Source organism: Cyprinodon variegatus, unplaced genomic scaffold (assembly GCF_000732505.1).
Source record: "Cyprinodon variegatus isolate N-32 unplaced genomic scaffold, C_variegatus-1.0 Scaffold98, whole genome shotgun sequence".
NCBI classification, from domain to species: Eukaryota; Metazoa; Chordata; class Actinopteri; order Cyprinodontiformes; family Cyprinodontidae; genus Cyprinodon; species Cyprinodon variegatus.
In genome coordinates this window covers 187,625-205,124 of record NW_015150551.1, presented here as the reverse complement: position 1 = coordinate 205,124, position 17,500 = coordinate 187,625, and the positions used below count along the sequence as shown (strand labels likewise).

At 37.9% G+C, this 17,500-nt stretch overlaps 1 protein-coding gene across 2 annotated transcripts in view; it reads left to right on the top strand.

The window, feature by feature from the left end:
* The first annotated feature begins 1,152 nt into the window (after nt 1-1,152).
* Nucleotides 1,153-17,500, top strand: part of LOC107084376 (protein tyrosine phosphatase type IVA 2-like) — a 23,980-nt gene continuing 7,632 nt past the window's right edge. The window contains exon 1 of one of the 2 annotated variants that reach the window (XM_015374182.1): nt 1,153-1,298. The gene's annotated coding sequence lies outside the window, so the exon portion shown is untranslated. Of the gene's footprint in view, nt 1,299-13,050; nt 13,108-17,500 lie in introns of those variants that run through there. The other variant, XM_015374183.1, reaches the window with a different exon arrangement.

Below are 17,500 nucleotides of genomic sequence, written 5' to 3'. Positions count from 1 at the left end.
ATATATAGTTTTTAAAGACGTAAAGTTGATCCAAAACACTATATGTTAGTTAATAAGCTCACTTTAACTATTTTGCAATTTGATTCCATTGGCACGTGACATTTTATATCTATATATAAAACAAATAACCCATGAGCACAGGGATCATTTGTTGTTCTAACTTTCTGGAACTGTCGTCACCATTGTGAGTTGTCATTATTCACCCGGATCCCTCTTACGTCTTGCTGACGCCAGACCCTCTGTGTAGCGTTTGGGTGTTCCTGGTAAAATGCATTACCGATTCGGTGTTGGGGCTACTAACTTTTTTTTTTATTTTCTCATGACGGATTTATTTTACGAGGGAATAATTTTTATCCATAATATAAATAAATAAAAACAACTAGTTTTTTTTTTTAAAATTATCTGGATACTTACTTTTTCAGGTTTAAAATTAACATCTGATTTTATTTTAGGTTAATTATAAAGCAGCTACAGAATTTGAAGGAAGAATATATTACTTAGAATTGCAAAGAGGTTAAACACTACAGTTCTATTTTAAAAACAGCTTTTATAATAGGTCTATAAAGATTATTTTTGTTACTGCACGTAAATGTAATGTATGTGATGAAACTAATTTCTATTAAAATGCAAATTGCAGTTGTCAATAACGATCAATTGATTGAACTATTGATTTGTTGATTGATTATGGTATATTTTAGTAAATTATCGAAAATTTGATCCGAAAAAACCCTATGTGAGCTCTCAATTTGTCCATTTGGCTTTAAATTCTACTTTTTTTCTGAGAACAATTATGGGAGTTTAAAATAATACATCTCTTTAGTTAAAGGAATATTTTGTTATACTTGCATCGTTCTATGTGTAGGTTCGCTGTTTTTATTTAGCTAAATTTGATTAACTAGACCACAAGGCAGTGTTTCCGTGTTTTTCGAGGTTACAGTACTAGACATTTGAACTAGTTGTAAAATAACCTGCATTTAAAACGTCTGCCCATAAATCACAGACTTTACATGAGCTTGGCAGGAATGTGTCTTTTGCTTTGAAATAGCTTTAGGAATGTCTCAAAATTGCATTCCGCAAAAACTTAGCGTCTCTAATTAGTTCACATTTCCTGTCACTAAAAGTTTCCAACGGTCCACAAACGCATCAAGAAGCTCCGCCCACCCAAACGAGCACGGCTTCCAACGACAATTCAGGACGCTACAGTGAAGAGGAACAAAAAGGCGACCTGACAGTGGTGTCTGCACTCCCTCCACTTTCTCCGGGGTAGTTACGGGATTTCAATGTTCAACCTGATCCTTGTAAGTATTCAGCGATAATATTGTCAACGTATTGTTTCTGTTTTTTTAACCAAAACGTGGGTTTTACATTTTTTTTAGAGGGCTTATATAAATACGCACCAGAAGTAGTAATTTGCTGCTCTGATAAGGCAAACCACGGTTAGCTTAGCTTCGTAGCTTGGACAGCTGCAACTGTCGCCGCGTGACAGTTAAAATGTATTTTACAAAAATGAAATATTACCGGTTTGGTTGTTTTCTTTATTTGAGAGCTACGACGTTTAAATAAAGACGAACTTTTTGAGAGTTTATTTGGTTTATTGTTGCTCCCGGTGACGGCAAATTTCGGAGTTAGGCTAATCTGCTAGCTAATGTAGCGGTACTAGCTTGCTATTGTCATCACTATCAACGGGGAAACCTCTATCGGGTTTTGTTCCAATTGATGGGTCACTTTTGACGTTACAAAAGTGTTATAGTAATAAATGGCTTTTTCCATAGTGTCATGGTGAAAGGTGATTATACCGTTTTTTTTATTATATGTGCATTTTAGCTAGCGGAGCAGGTCTAGCTTAGCAGACTGCTCTACGATCTATTTGGCCTTTAACCAGTAGGGTTGTTTTGTGTTTTTCAGTTGATATATCTGTAACACAGATCCCAGCTGTGCTTTTGCGAATGTCTTATTTTCTGGGGCTTCGTGCTTATATAGACTGCCGTCATTAATTTTGACATAGTAGTCTGGAAACCCAGATGGCGACTGCCTTAACCGTTTTTTTTTTTTTTTTCTTCCCACGCCATGTGATAAATATTAAACCCGATGCACTGTTGTCCCGTGTGTTCGACGCCGGGATCCAGGGCGTTGTTTTAACTAGGCATCCTACTTAGATCCACCTTTAAAAAGAGTATTTAAGGTCGTTTAAAATGGTGGGAAATTTTGCATTTTAAACGGTTACAAATTTGTTTTTTTTTAATTGCATGTCGCCCATTTACGTTCTAATATGCGGAGGATTAACATTTAACAAAATAAGTGATAAAATGAAATGGCTATAATTTTAGTTCAGATATTTATTTTTATACATTTGTACAATATATGTATAATCTTCTGCTTTAAACTCAAGCGATCCTTTAAAATGATACAATATTTTATCTTATGAGCAGAATCCACTGCAGCTTTTTTAAAAGAAACAAAAGCCAAACACTGTTTTCTCAGACCAATAGTTAAACTTCATATCTTTCCCAAACCTAGGCTTGTTAGATGTTAGAAAATGCACAAAACTCTAAATCTGTTTTGTTATAAATAGGAATTTTAAAAAAAAAAAACCTTTTGTACAGAAATAGTTGCTTTTGTGGAGATGTTGTGGCCTTTATGAAAGTAAACTATAGTGACTGGAGCATAAAGTAGCGGCAGACTTTCTCATAGTGACATACCAACTCTACTCAACACAGATGCAGTACTATCACCTGTCTGTTTTAACAGTTTAATTGTATGTGCCTTTAAAAATGCTGCTAAGTGCATTCTTAGGCCTGTTTTCTATTCCTTTCTTTGGTTTTTGAAAACAGAAAACACCCCACCATTTTTAGCCGAAGTAAAATGAGGAAATGCAGTTTGGGAGGAAGTTGACTTGAGCAGCTGTGACACTAAAGGCCCCTGCAAATTCCCATGGTTGACCAGTTTTTGATTTATGGCCTTGCGATCATTCCCGTTTTGTAGCTGGTAGTAAATTTCAGTTTGTGGTTGATACCATACCGAGGCTTTAAACTTCCCTGCCAACTTGGGTGGATAAGTGAATGAGTAACAGGTAAGCTAATTATACATTCCTTCTTATGAGTGAGTCACTGCAAGGTGACCCACTTAGCTTATAGAGGGGGGTAGGTTTGACAACTTGGGACATTAAGATCTTTTTATGCTGCCTTTTGTTGACATAAGAGTTGTTCTGACCGTATCTATTCGGGGCAGCTAATTGAAGGTTTGTTTTTATGAAAGACCAGCGTATCTGGCATTCTGGGTAATGCCAACTCAAGTCTTTATACGTGACTCATGTTTTAACACACAGGTTATTCCTTCTGGTGAGCTTGCTTTCAGCTAATTAGCACATGATGCACTTGCTAGTCTAGACACAGCATTTCTTCAACTCAATCTTTAAGAGCACAACTTTCATTCAGAGACTTTATATGGTCCCACATGATGAAGAGCGGATATCCTGAAGCTTTGAACTGAAGGTGGGGCCTTCTTTTTTTTTTGATTTAAAGCAACAAGGTTTTCATTTTAAACCTTGTTTTGAGTAGCATCAACCAATTTCTAACTTGTATGCTAAAGCTAACAAAGGGATTAATTTCCCCTGCTTAATTGTTTATAAAGTGTGCTTTTTTTAAATGTTATGCTTCACAATTTGGTCGAGACTCAATATAAACTGGAGTGCCTAAATTCGAAGATGAGACACCACAGCAGGAGCCTGGGTTTTCTTTTTAATTTTTTTATCAATGGCTCATTATTTTCATTTGGAACCTGATATGAATCATAAATGTCCCTGGTAAAGAGTTAGTGCAGGGTTAATGCTGGGTTCCCCTGAAAATCAGGACAATCTGCTCATTGTAGAGCATTGTCCTTTTGACTGGGTTTCAGTACAGTCTCTGCTTGCGTTTAAACTGTTAGTATTACAATCGAATTATGCCAATACCAAGACTTTAAATGGATGTAGCAGCTATGGGATTTTTTTTTTTTTATTTGTGGGTGTGTCACAGGCTATAGTGAATGGGAATTCTTAAGTTGGCAGCTGTGCTTCTTGGAAAGTATGTATACTCGGAAACAAAATGTGCTTTTCTTCTTGGCACCTCAAAAGCTAGAATAGTTTTCTGGTCCTTGTGTACACAAGCTGTAGCCTATTGTCTCTGCTCTGCTACATATTAAAGCAAATGAAGGAAGAAAAAAAAGCTCAGTTAGCAGACATGGATTGTTTTGTTAAATCTGGTATTGAAAAAATTGATCAGCTTAATTATGATTAATCAGTTATTGAAACAATCGTCAAGTAAATCAGTAATCAATTGATCTGTTACTTGAGTAAAACATTAAGACCTTTAGCTAAAAGTAAAATCCACTCAAATAAGTCATTATTCCAAAATTGTAAAAAAAAAAAATTGATAAATAAACATTTTGCATTTCAGATGACAAACATTTTCTGTCCATTGATATGCTCTATCTGGAAGTCCTCAAAGGGCGCAGTTTTAGATTCATTTGGTTTAAATTCAGTGTAAATCGAATAAAGAATCGAACGATCAATTGAATATGAAAATAGTCATTAGTTGCAGTCCTAGTTATATTCACGCTTTCTTCAGTTCTGAATGAATTTGCTTAAGGTGTAGGGTGTGACGTTAAGACCAAATTATTGGTGTTAGTAATACTGAGATATAATTAATACTATATCAAAACACTTGTCAGCATTTTAAGTTGCTTTGTCCAAATCATTTTGTCTTTGCGGCGGGTCCAACTCAACTGATTGTGCTGTGAATCTTATTGCATTCAACCTCCCTTTTCTTTTTGCAAAATTTCTTGCTTAACATTTAAAGAGGTTGTGTTTTACATGTGTACAATACACTATAGCAAGAGGGGAAGTTCTCAGCCTTGGTTACTGTAAGTGTGAAAGCTGAACCTCATGTACTGTAACTTGAGGCCAACTTATCAAAGCTGGTTACTGGGGGAGAGCACCACCTGTGTTGTTGCCTGCTGGCTTTTAGCCCATCTGCCCATGGTGATCCTGTGAGTATTTAGAGGTAGAGCTATCAGTTCAGTGTAGACTGGCTTTACATAGTTGGTATTTAACATTTGTTTTTAATTTCTTTTGTTTAGATTACAACTCTTGCATAATGTTGGTGTGGTTAGGGGTTATTCTTGTGCTGTTTGTTGTGTAATTCATGCTGAATGGGAGGCAGGGTGTCCATGGCCACTTTTGACCCACTGAATAAACGAACTTATATAATTGTGCAAAAGTGGCCATGAGCTCTTTGTTTATGCTAGGGCTGCAACTAGAGCTTAAACAATTTATCGGATTATTGAAATAATCAAATAATTTAGTAATCGATTTATCATTAACTGGAGTATAGATATTCAAAAACATGCTTTTAGCTAACAGAGAATCCCACTTAGAACAGTAATTATATCAAAATTGTTAATAAAAAAACAAATTTTTCGTTTAATGTTAAAGAAAAAGTTTTCATCTGTCAGTATGCTCTATCCAGAACTCAAGTGGAAAAGTTTTACTTTCACCTGGTTTGATTATGTCAAAACTCTTCTTTGTGGAATCTTTGGCTATCTGACTATTAATGTATTAATCAACAAATTAATCGATTAGCAAAATAATTGTAAGCTGGAGCCCAACTAAAGAGTATGTTGGCAGGACAAAAAGTTGTTTTTTATCTTAAATTGAAGTGAATTTTGAGTCATGCCATGTTTGCCATAGTTATAGTTGGTTGTTGCCACAGCGTTCAGCTTAGGGGAAGGTACAGAATTCCTTACACTGACCATCAGACTACAGTATGGTTTATGCTTGGTGTGTTCTTTAGGCCTGCATGGCGAAATTATGCAATTTTCCCTGCCCTACAGCACCAAAGATGCCAGAATTTTTCATCTGGAAGTCCAGATGTGGGGAAATGTCTAACTATGTGGACCAATCCATGTGAAAACATGGCGAACTTGGGGAGTGGGGGCCTAGTGGTTAGGGCATAGACCTTGGAATCCTGAGGTTGTGAGTTCAAGCTCCACTCCCACAGATATTCTGGCTATCTGAGCAAGACCCTTAACCTCATAGTGCATCGCACAATGGCGGCCCACTGCTCCCCAAGAGGAGTTAAATGCAGAGGTACATTTCTCCAACAGAGATCAATAAAGTTAAATTATTTTTTATTGAACGAGTTGCAGCCCCTGCTGACAAGGGTTCGCAAATGTTAACATTCAGAGGCGTCTGGTGATTTAGCTCATAAATATAACCAATGTCAATAGATTGTGTAAAGAAGTAACTGTCTTGAACGGCATGTAGAGGCTTTAATAAAGTTGTAAAAGGCTGTGTTTTCTACTTCAAAAAGTCTTATGTTTCTCTTATAACCTCTGCACTAATTGGCACCATGTAGCAGCTGTTGTCTGTGTGTGAAAGAGTTTATCAAAAACACTCAATTTGTCACACTTGGTGTCAAATTCTCTGAAAATGACCCCAACCTGGCATGGTCTTTAGGATGATCTAAAGGTAAGGGGGTTTGTAACTAGTTGCTATAATAACATAATTCCTCAGTGTGTTTGTTTATAAGAAAGATGTAATTCTGTCTATGGTTTTCTGTCTAGCCTTTGTTCTGTGTAAGCATCTGGTTGCAGAATTCAACTTTTATTTCTGCATATATAGATTTTTTTTTTATTTTCTTCCAACTGTTGATGTTGTAGACATGATTCAGATCTCTTCACGAGGGACATCAAAATTCCCAGTTGAAGCAGTTGTTGCTACCACAGAGATAATTGTTGATATAGCAACAGGAAACTCCTGATGCAGCTCTCAGAAGGCAGTGTTTGCTTCCAAATGTCAGAAGATCTCATGTAGCAGTGTGGCAAAAAAAATGCTTGCTGCATCTCTTCTGGGCAGTGTTTGGATTTTACATCTTTATTTTTCCTTTAGCCATCCCTGCATCTTTTTGTACTACATAACTCTAGTTTATTCACATGCACATCAATAATATTCAGATAAATCCACCATCAAAACAAACCATAAAAAGGTTCCTCTTAAATAAACTTTAGCACCACTTAATGGTTTACACAGATGACTAACAGCATGCAAAAGTTCAGACTTAGGCAGTTTACTAGGGGTGATCTAACAGTTCCCTGTGGTTTGGGAGCAAGTCATTCTGTAAAATCAGTTCACATTCAGAGGTAAAATGAAAAGTATGGTGATTCCCACTGAATGAATACTCGCGTCGGCCACGTTGGGTTCTTGCTTAACATTTCGTCTCTGTGTCGCGGTCACTGTGGTGAAATTTCTCCAAGTGCCCTTTAAGTGGAGGACCTCCAGTCAGCACTATGATAAAGTGGACCGCCCACTAGAGCTGGGCGATATGACCTCGAATCAATATCACGATAAATCGGGCAGTTTTACCTTTAACTAGGAATGCTCTGGCTTCTCTATCAGAAATACAGACATAAGCAGGAAATACAACTGATCTATTTATAATTTACTTATTCAATAAATCACATAACACATTACTTTTAATTAAATAGTAAAGTCCTTTACCCATTCAGCTTTAAACATTCAACAATATCTCATTGAACAGGAGAAAAATGTTACCTCTCTTTATTTTTGCTCAACAGTAATTGAGCCTTTTGCAGATTTTTGAAGTCAACAGCATGGTTGTGCTGTAGTTAATGGAAGAGGTTGGATGTGTTACTTTGGGCAGTCCTGTCAGTTTTCAGGCATTTCGTGTTCTTTTGCTCAGTATCCCTGGTGTAATTTTGGTGTCACTGAACTGGGCGCTCAGGGAGAACATTTTGCATCATTTAAACTCGCGCACACCCTCACTCAAAACCGGTTTGCCGCTCGCTAAACTCTTACAGCACGCCATGGATATGGAAGTTCAGAGCATTAAATATATATGGTGCAAATATGCAGTATTTTGGTTTGGTTTTCTCCGTATGATGCAGGGTCTGTGACATGTCTTATGTCGGTAGGGAAGAAGCTGTTGCTGAACCTGCTGCGAAGCCTCTTCCCAGAGGGCAGCAGGAAAAACAGTCCATGGTGGGGGGGTGGGGGTCATTTATGATGTTACGGGCTCGGGACACACAGTGCTGGGATGAAATGTCCTTCATGAAAGAAAGAGGGGCCCGGATGATCCTCCCTTCTTCCAGTCTGAGGTGCTGCAGCACACAGCTGGTCAGAACGCTCTCTGTGGTGCCTCTGTAAAAGGTCGTGAGGATGGGTAGGGGCTGGTGGGCTCTCCTCATGCTTTGCAGGAAGTACATGCGCTTCTGTGCTCTTTTGAGTAGTGAGGTGGTGTTTACAGTCCAGGTGAGGTTGTCTGTGATTTACACCCCTAGGAATTTGGTGCTGCTGACCACCTCTACAGCTGAGGGGGTAGGGGGTTAGTCTGTGATCGCCCGTATGCCTTGCCACATCCTCCTGGTGTTGCTTGCATCATGGAAGAAATCCTGGATCTTCTGGCTGCAGTTCTGCTTTGCTGATCTAATGGGACAGGTTAAGTTGGCACGCGTTGTCCTCAGTGTCTCTCTATCACCAGACTTCAAAGCTGAGTTCTGTGCTTTTAGCGATTTCCGAATCTTAAAAGGTTAATAATGCTAAGGTTGTGAATATTTTTTGGGAAACAAAACATAGCAGCGCTAACCTATTCCACCACCAGAAATGGAAAATCCCACCATGAAAGTTAAGTTTTCAACTGATGTATTTCAGCTTAATTCAAGGCTTTAATGGTTTTGATATTTATTTTTATATTTAAATAATTGTGTGATAGAAGCCCCACTTTGCATTTTATCACTTGGCTTGGGTTCACATTTGTTCTGACATTTTTGTCCCTCTTGTTTGTTCCTCTGCCCTTTCCTCTCCTCTAAGCACCATCACAAGGCTTTGATCATTACTTTGTTTATCTGTACTCACTCAAAGGCTGTAAAGCAAGTGATAAGTGGCCTTAACCATTCAAGTTCATGTGTGCTGGGTGTTCCTTTTCACAGGAATAGGGAGGGGGTTTCATGTTCCCCCACCTACTGTGCCTAGCTTAGTTTAACAGGGACAAACACAGCCAGAACAAGAAGCCTTCCAACTGAACATTGGCTTCTGTCCTCTGGGAATACAGCAAGGCTGAACCAGATAGTCAGCTTGCACATTTATCATCACATAAACACAGTGATAGTTTTTCGTTTTTTTTTTGTTTTTTCTCATAACCCATAACTTGCATTGTCAGCCAATTAGAACTATGAGGGCAAAGCATAAATCATCAGCTTAAAAAAAACTAGGAGTTAATATAATATGTGACGGTAAAAACACTCTCCCCTTAGTATGCATTTTTAAGGTTTGCACAAACTAAAATATACCATGCTACCAGTAAATGAGTGTATCTAATCAGGAATGTCCCAAAATAAGCTACTGCTAAATATTATGCCTTTAAAAAAAGATGTGCTGACAACTGTCTGGGACAACACGTTTTTAAAAGTCATTGATAAAGCAGACCTGTAACTTAGTTTGATTGAATAAAATTCCCTTTTTTTTTAAGCAGTTTATCTGCACCCATTTTTATTACTTCTGTTGAAAATACACTTTACATCCTTTCTATTTTTGAAAGGCTAGACGGCTCTGCTTGTCCACAAAGTTTTTGTTTGACATCGGGCTTTTACGTAGTATGACAAAGTTGCCTAAATTAACATTATCCCCAGGTGTCCCACATTCAGCCAGGTCAGATGGCGGTTTTAACATTTTTAAAGGGCGCCTGTATAAAGCCATGTCAGAACACCCTGGACACACAGCTATTTTTGTTTTGCCAGCTCTTCAACCACTTTTAATAACACAATTGTCTTCACCGATTATCTCTTAACGCTGCTAAATGTGTCACAGATGCATCACATTGTCAGGGTTTGCAATTCATATTGCAGATAAGCGTTTTCATTAATGACATTTTTAATTAATAATGTAATAATGGGTCAGAGTGTTACAGCAGCTGATGCTTACTGGACACAAAGAACATTGTGCACTTTGTAAAAGGTCACTGAAGGATGGGAACACTGATGAAAATAAGAGGAAAGAAGAAAATAGGAATGTATTGCTAGAAATTTAATTTATATTGACATCAAATGATTTCCTATTATTGTGCTGCTCTGGTTATCTTGAACCCATCTAAATCGATCCATAGTATCCTCAACGTTGTTTATTTTTCTCTTTTTAGTGGCTGTCTCAGTTTCTGGGGAAACTATTATTCACTGGAGGTTATGTCTCTAGTCATAGTAGAGCTTGCCTTATCTCACCCAGGGGTGATTATTGGACGGCAAGTCCGGGCTTTTTGACCCATGCAAGTCCTAAGTAAACATTCCTTAAACTCTGGCAATTATGCTTATAGGAGCCATTGACCTTGGACACATTGGCTCAACCACTTTGTTTCATATGAACTCTGGGTTATCTTTTTGTTTTGTTGTTTAATGAGAGTACAGTAATCCCACTAAATCTACAGTTAACCACAATACTTGACAAACATTATAAAGTTGGAAAATATTTCAATATTGCTATTGTTACTCAAGTATTCTTCTGCTGTGGCACAGTATAATGGACAGGGCTGAGAATAGTCCTACATGTGTTTCTTCATTCTGCATCTATATCTATTTGTGGATATTTGTTAAATGCTTCCCACTCACAAAGAAACACGTTTGGTAGAAGCAGCTGTAGCCTACTCCTTGCTTTTCCTTTCTGTGTCCATTGTGAAATGGTTTTCTGAATTATGTTTTTAGACTGCAGGTTTACTGAACATTTGTTGCAATGGATTTTCTCTCCAAAACTAAAAGTAGTTTTGTGGTGACTGTCGGCGCATAGCTCGTTTCTAACATAAAATATTGTTATTCATGACTAATATTACTGGTTTTAGACTGACAAAAACTGATAATTTCAATGGACTTCAGGTGGATTGAATGGTTTTACTTCTCTCTTTTTTTACAATACGTTTTCAATTAATCTCTTGACAGAAAGGTAACAATATTGATAGAAAGTTGACATATCTGTACTGAAACAACTCAACCACACTTGACTTGCAATTTTAGCGATAAACTTATCTCTTCTCAAGTCAAATTCATCTTTATACATAACATATTTTATTAAAAAAAATTAAAATCCTACATAATGGTAATCCTAGTTTATGTATTGAAGTCTGATAAGATGTTGAAGAGTCTTGGATCAGACTGTGGACATGCCTCTGGCTGGTGGGAAACAATTTTCTAGGAAACATTTAGGAGACACTTGTGTAAAGTTTTTGAAGTACGCCCAATTCTTTTATACAACAAAAAGGAGCGTTTTCTTTCCCTCCTTTAATTACCATTAAGCCGAACCGAGATCGTGTTCTTGGAAACATGCTGAAAGGACATGTACCAGTGATTCCCACATCCGTTCTTGGAAATGTGGCAGAATTCCGTCAACAAAACATGAAGTCATGCAGCATCCACTGCCTTGACGTATCACTTTCTGCCGAGCCTGCTGTTTTCAAATCCCCTGGAGAGGGCAGGTCGTGAGAGGCTCAACAACAGTCTGAGATCGCCAGAGCTGAATTTTGCATATACGCCTCAATCTTTCAATGTCTGCTTGCCCAGGCATGTCTGGGGATTTGAGTGTTGTGCTTGTTGCACTAGATAAACATGTGAAGCTATAAAAGGAGGAGAGAGGCTTCACTAGAGTTGCTTATTGTACTACTTTCTTTGCCTTCTTGTTTTTTGTGTTTGACTTTGTTTGCTTCCAAGCATGTTAGATGACAGGGGGAGGGTTTGTGTACATAACTTAGTGTTTGCCATTTGCTGGATGTAGTTGCAAATGCTCTTCTTTGACTTCTCTATTCATTCCATGTTCTTCGGAAAAACAAGTAGGCTTTTTTTTGTGCAATTTTAAAGTTATGTTGCTACATCTTTTTCTCCCCCTGACTTTTGGTGTAACTTTACATGGCTCTTTTAAATTAGGGACAACCTATTTGTTCTTGATGTCTTTCCCAAGGACTAATTTCAAATATGTCACACTTGTCATCCATGCAGCTACCTGTGAATCTTTTTATTTTTTCCTTGTAAAGATTTCCCTTATTGCGATTTTATTTACATTTTTCTTTTCCATAACCACCTGCGTTTCACTCTAAGGTTTCATTTTCATTTGAGAATAGTTTGATTATAGAGGTGTTAAGGTCAGTAATAAACCTGTTGAAAATAACACAGATTTGTAGGTACGAGCTGTCATCACATAGCACATTCTTTTTGCTATGCTTATCACAGAAAAAGACAGAAACTAAGAAGCTTATACTAGCTGGTTAGTTTGCCCAGCTATCTGCTCTCATAGTGAGGCGACAGAGCAGACGGACCCTCTAGCCTCAGCATGCTGACTATACTCTTAAAATCATAACTGTATTGGACAGAGCTCATTTAGTATTCAAGCCATTCTGTCTTGAAAACCAAAAACATGGTGAAAAGCGGGTTAGTGCTGTCATCTATGCTCCAAACTGCAAAGGAAAAGGTTTCTTTAGTCTCCTATTTGGAGGCCTTGTTTTAAAGGACGGAAACTTTTTAGAAGTTTTAAAGATTGGTTTACCTTGATCAAAAAGATGCCTCATTGTGGAAGATGGCCCCTCACTTCTGGAGGGCCCCCTTAGAGGATACTTTCTAAGCCTTATTTTCTATTTCTACCTTTTGAAGCTCTTTCTATCTTTTTGGACTTTACTTTTCACCAATTGGAATTGTATAAAGAAATACATTTGACTGAATTATATTTAAAAATAGCATGGGATCTAAATTTGTCTATGATTGCATTTATATGAATTTAAATGTTCTGAGTTGTATTTCTGTAAACTTTCAGCCTTTCTCTCCTTTCATGGCCGTGAAAGGAGAGAAATAGACTGTGAGTTGACTAAACTTGCTTCCGTTAGGGCTAAAAAAGGTTTCTTGCTGATAATAGAAAAGTTAAAAACCGCATGCCTTTTTATCAATTTGAAATTGCAAAACCCTCCTTTAAACTCAACAATCCATTTATTTTCCTATAGAGTCTCAAAGATGCCTATCAAAACTTTGTTTCAGAGCACCCTTAAAGGATGAACTGCCTTCCTGAATTGTTGTCCTCACTCAAGGGTTCAGGTGAGTTCAAGTGCAATCAAACCCATGTTGGAACAGCTGGGAAATGGAAAAGAAAACTGGTTTTGAGAGATTTGTAAATTGAGGTCCCTCCAGTCGGAGGTAAAAGCTGCTGATCCATTCTATCAGCGAAGTCATCGTAGTAAGGACCAGCTGTAATGTCGGACAGATGCGATCCTGACGTCTTTGCTTTCACTCCCTGTTATGTCTTGTTTAGTACTGCAAACCAATTGTTATGTCCTCTTTTAGAAGCTTTCTTAAATGTCACTGATTTACCAGCTTTCTTCCTGTAACTGCACTTGCTTGACCTGTTTGACATTTCCAGGTACATCATTTATCTTTTATTTAGTACTTGGAGAGAGGTCACAGGGACCAGAGTGTCTATGACACTTTGTTCCACTTTTATCCCTACAGATGTTGTTTGCAAAGGTTGTTCAAACTGCCTCCCTGTTCTTTCCTTAATTTAGTTTCAAATTGATATTGATGCCTGCTTTCATAAAAGCTCTAAATAACGCCTAATTGGAGACGGAAGACGTCCTGCTGCCTTCAAATTTAGGTCAGCCACCAAATGTCACTTTTGTGACACATGTCACCCCCCTCCTCCCTCTAATGGACCAGGATCAGACACAAAGTTAGGCCTCCAGCCGCTTCAAGGCAGTATAATCTGGTCGTGCCTAGTCTGGCTCTAGACACAACATCACTGAGGAGACGCACAACCTCAAACCACCAAACCAGATTCATATAGCCTCTTTCACAAGGAGTGAAAAGATGGCCTCACAAATTCCTGTTTGCCAAATGTCTGTTTTGCCTTCATTTCATACTAGTTGCTGTGTGCCCATATATTTAACCTCATATGGGGGGTGTGGGTGTTTGTGCATTCTAATTTTAGCACAACACCCCCTCTCCTGTGTAGCAAATGTAATAGCCGGATTCTGTTTAGCAGGAACACACCAGGTCCGATTTTGCGTCCAATCTGGCAGAATATCTTGTCCAAGTCGTGGCGTTTAGCGCGCATTGAGTGTCAATGGTGAGGATCACACCCGATACGATTTTATGCGAGGAACTTGCGTAGCTTCTACTGAGATCAACCCCAGGTCTATTTTAGTTGGACTAAGCAGCATTTATTGCTGTTTTTCTTGTCTTTAGACATGCTTTTCATCTTTTAATATCGGCATATGAACATCTCTATCTGTTCTAGTTTGAGACGCTGCAGGCTCGTTAAGTGGGGCTTTGCTTTATGGCTGCGCTTTATTTTTATTTTATATAACTTCTCATAATCTGTCCAAGATAAATGTGGGAAATTGTTTTCATTTGTGGCGCACAGAGACAAAATTTAAAAGATACCGTGCAGATCTGCCCACCCTGCCAAGTCAGAGCCTCTATACGCAGTCAGTGTGACATGAGAAAAAAAAAAGGGAGATTAAAAAGCCCTATGCAAACGATGTGTTAAGGCCTTTATTCAGATACGTTTGCATTCTATACTTTTCCCTGTAACTAACGCTTTCTGTACCACTGAGTTGGCAGGTGTGAATACTCATGCCCTGATTCCTATTATTCTCTTTTAATCAAATGTTTTGGTTTGCATGTCCCTCACTGTTCTCAGATATGGTGGTTCTTATCAGGTAGTACTTCTACTCCCTGCTCACCCACATTTTGTTCCCTTTTCCTTCAACGCTAGAAGAGATTTCAGGGAATATTCAGCTATTTTTTTTATTTTATTCACACTATTACAAGGTTTCCGTGGGTCAATAAAAGTAATTAAATTATATATATTTTTTAATCAAGGCATTAAAATTCATTAAATGTGATTATCGTGGCATTTAAAATGCTTTATTTAAAAAATAGATATAACATGTTCCACATTTTTGCGTGGAACTGCTTATGGTTGAAAGCGGTATGTTCGGAAAAGAAGCTCAAGGCTAAGAAATGGCAAGGGAATGGGGAAATGCAAATTCCAACAAAAGTGACTGGAAAACGAGTAATTCGGGACATGGCTGCAGCCTGTCGATGGTAAAGATGTATGATTTGTATGTATGATATTGAAAATATAAATAATATGCATGCACAAAATGGGAGCCTTTATGCATTTCATTTCTTGTAGTAACCAGGAAATAAACTCAGGTTTAGTAAAACAAAGAAAAATATAACATTGGAATATTTGAGAAGAACAATGGCGTGTAAAAAGTGGATAGGCTTATAAATCAAATACTCCAGGACTCGGTAAACATAAAATACCTCAACCCTTCATTAACATCTACCGGACATTGTTAGCTCATCTTCACTTAGCAGCTCTCAATGTTAATTTATGCAATGTTGCTTGTTTCCTGTGTGGTTAAACTGTTTTCTTTTTTTTTGTTCTACAAACTGCGAGTGCATTTTGTTCTTCTATTTACTTGGTTCATCACCGCAGAACCAGTTTGCAAATTACAAGCATCATTTGCATGCCTTCCTGACAGTGTTGTGATGACAGCCCGGCAAGCAGCTGGGCTGGTCTGATGTTGCCAATGTTTACTTCCTCTTTTAAAAAAAAAAAAAAAAAAAAGTCCTAGTGCCTTAAATTTAGGACAAACTTGTCCCAACGGTGCTTTTTTGGAGGCAAATAAAGACATGTCATCTGACTAGAACTGTATTTTTCTTTATCATTTGCTCATATTTATATATAAACATACAATGACCATGACTATAGTTTTTATTTTTATTTTGAGCAAGTTGCATAAACTGTTACCAGAATTGTTGCTTATTAGCATGTTGCGAGGGTAGCGATTTTAAAAGGGAAGCACATCTGCTTAACCCTATTCATTCTTAATGAGGAATTTCAATACAGATTCCCGGCTTTAACCACGAGGCCACAAGTCTGCTCTTCTTTTTTTACATTTATATCCATGCATGAAACTCAAATGGTGTCAGTAGCATTTTGTTTTTTAGCATCTGCTTAATAAATTTGTTTATATCTTTTGGGTATATATCCTGTCACACTGGGGGAATCCTCGTCTTGTCTGCTTAGTGTTTCAACCATGAAATCCACCAACTAGCCTCCCCTTTTAAAACTGTTGTTTCTGGAGAGTCAGAAGTTCATTAAATCCTTAAAGTCCTCATTCTTCCACTGTCTGCATGCAATCTTCCTGTTCTCTCTGGCAGCTTGAGGGTGGTAATTACAGACGTCACGGCAGATCTCTGTTGTCACAGAATAAAAGGAAAGTGGGGAGAATCATGGCTATTTTTTTCAGTGTCCTTGTAGCCACTGCCAAGTACAGAAGATGGAGAGAAGAACAGAGTTTTAGAATCGGGAGTGGGTGAATTCATCCCTTTGACTCTGTGGTTAGTTGCTGACTGAGGATAAGCAACAGCAGGCTAGATTGGAGGAGTTGGAGAGAGATGAGAAAGTTGCTTTGGTTTCTTTCACTGTGGACCTTTTCTCTTTTAGCGAATGTTCAGCAGTGACTCAAAACCTTTATTTTTAAAGTTTAAAAAAAAGAGCGTGAGACTGAAGCAGTGAAGATTATTGAATCTTTGCCGACCCTTTAATCCTTACCTTGTGACTATAGCCTGCGATGCAGTGCTAAAGTCTGCGCTTTATACCACCCACTCGTGTGTGTACATAGTTCTGATAGCCAGCCCCCTCCCTCCCCTCACACCTCCGTCTAAGACGGTTTCAGCCAGTTTGCGGCAGCTGGCTTTAAAGTGTTCAGGACTTGGCAGTGGTTTGACTCACGACTCCCCGGCTAGTTCCAGACATTACCTGTTCTTTACTGGAGCCCTGCTGTGCATATTATTAGTTTCCATTTGTGTGGCAGGTGGTGTCATAATCCAAAGGTGTTGTAATTTTACAAATTCAAAAGTCTCCTGTGGAGTAGTGATCACTTCTTAAGCTGTTTAATAATTCCCACTGGCAGAAGGATCACTTAAATTCAGAGTAGCTTGTTTATTAAATCTTAAAGGGCTTATTGCTCTTAAACTAGAACACAGGATGTTTTGCTTCCAGGCACAATTTTTTTCTTCTCTTGTTGGTAAAACATCACGTTATGGAGGTTGAGTAATTGGATCAATGGATTGCCTTTGACACAAGGAGAGGAAAAGTTTCATTCCATGTTTAGACAAAGGAGAAATGCTGGTATTTAATGATCTTCAAACAATCATTCTGTCTGCACTGTAGTTGGTTAACTGTTTGTCCCTTTATTAAAATTTCTTAATCATCTGGTTTACATTAAAGATCTACAAATTTGCTCTTAAAGTGCATTTTTTTTATTGTGTAGAGATAATGTAGAATTTTGCTTTATGCTTGAATATAACTTGGTAATCACTGAATTAATCTAATATTAAGGGTTTGAGTATACTAGGAAATGATGGCTTATGCACAATTTATTGATCTTTCACCTTCAGTTTTTCAATATTAAAT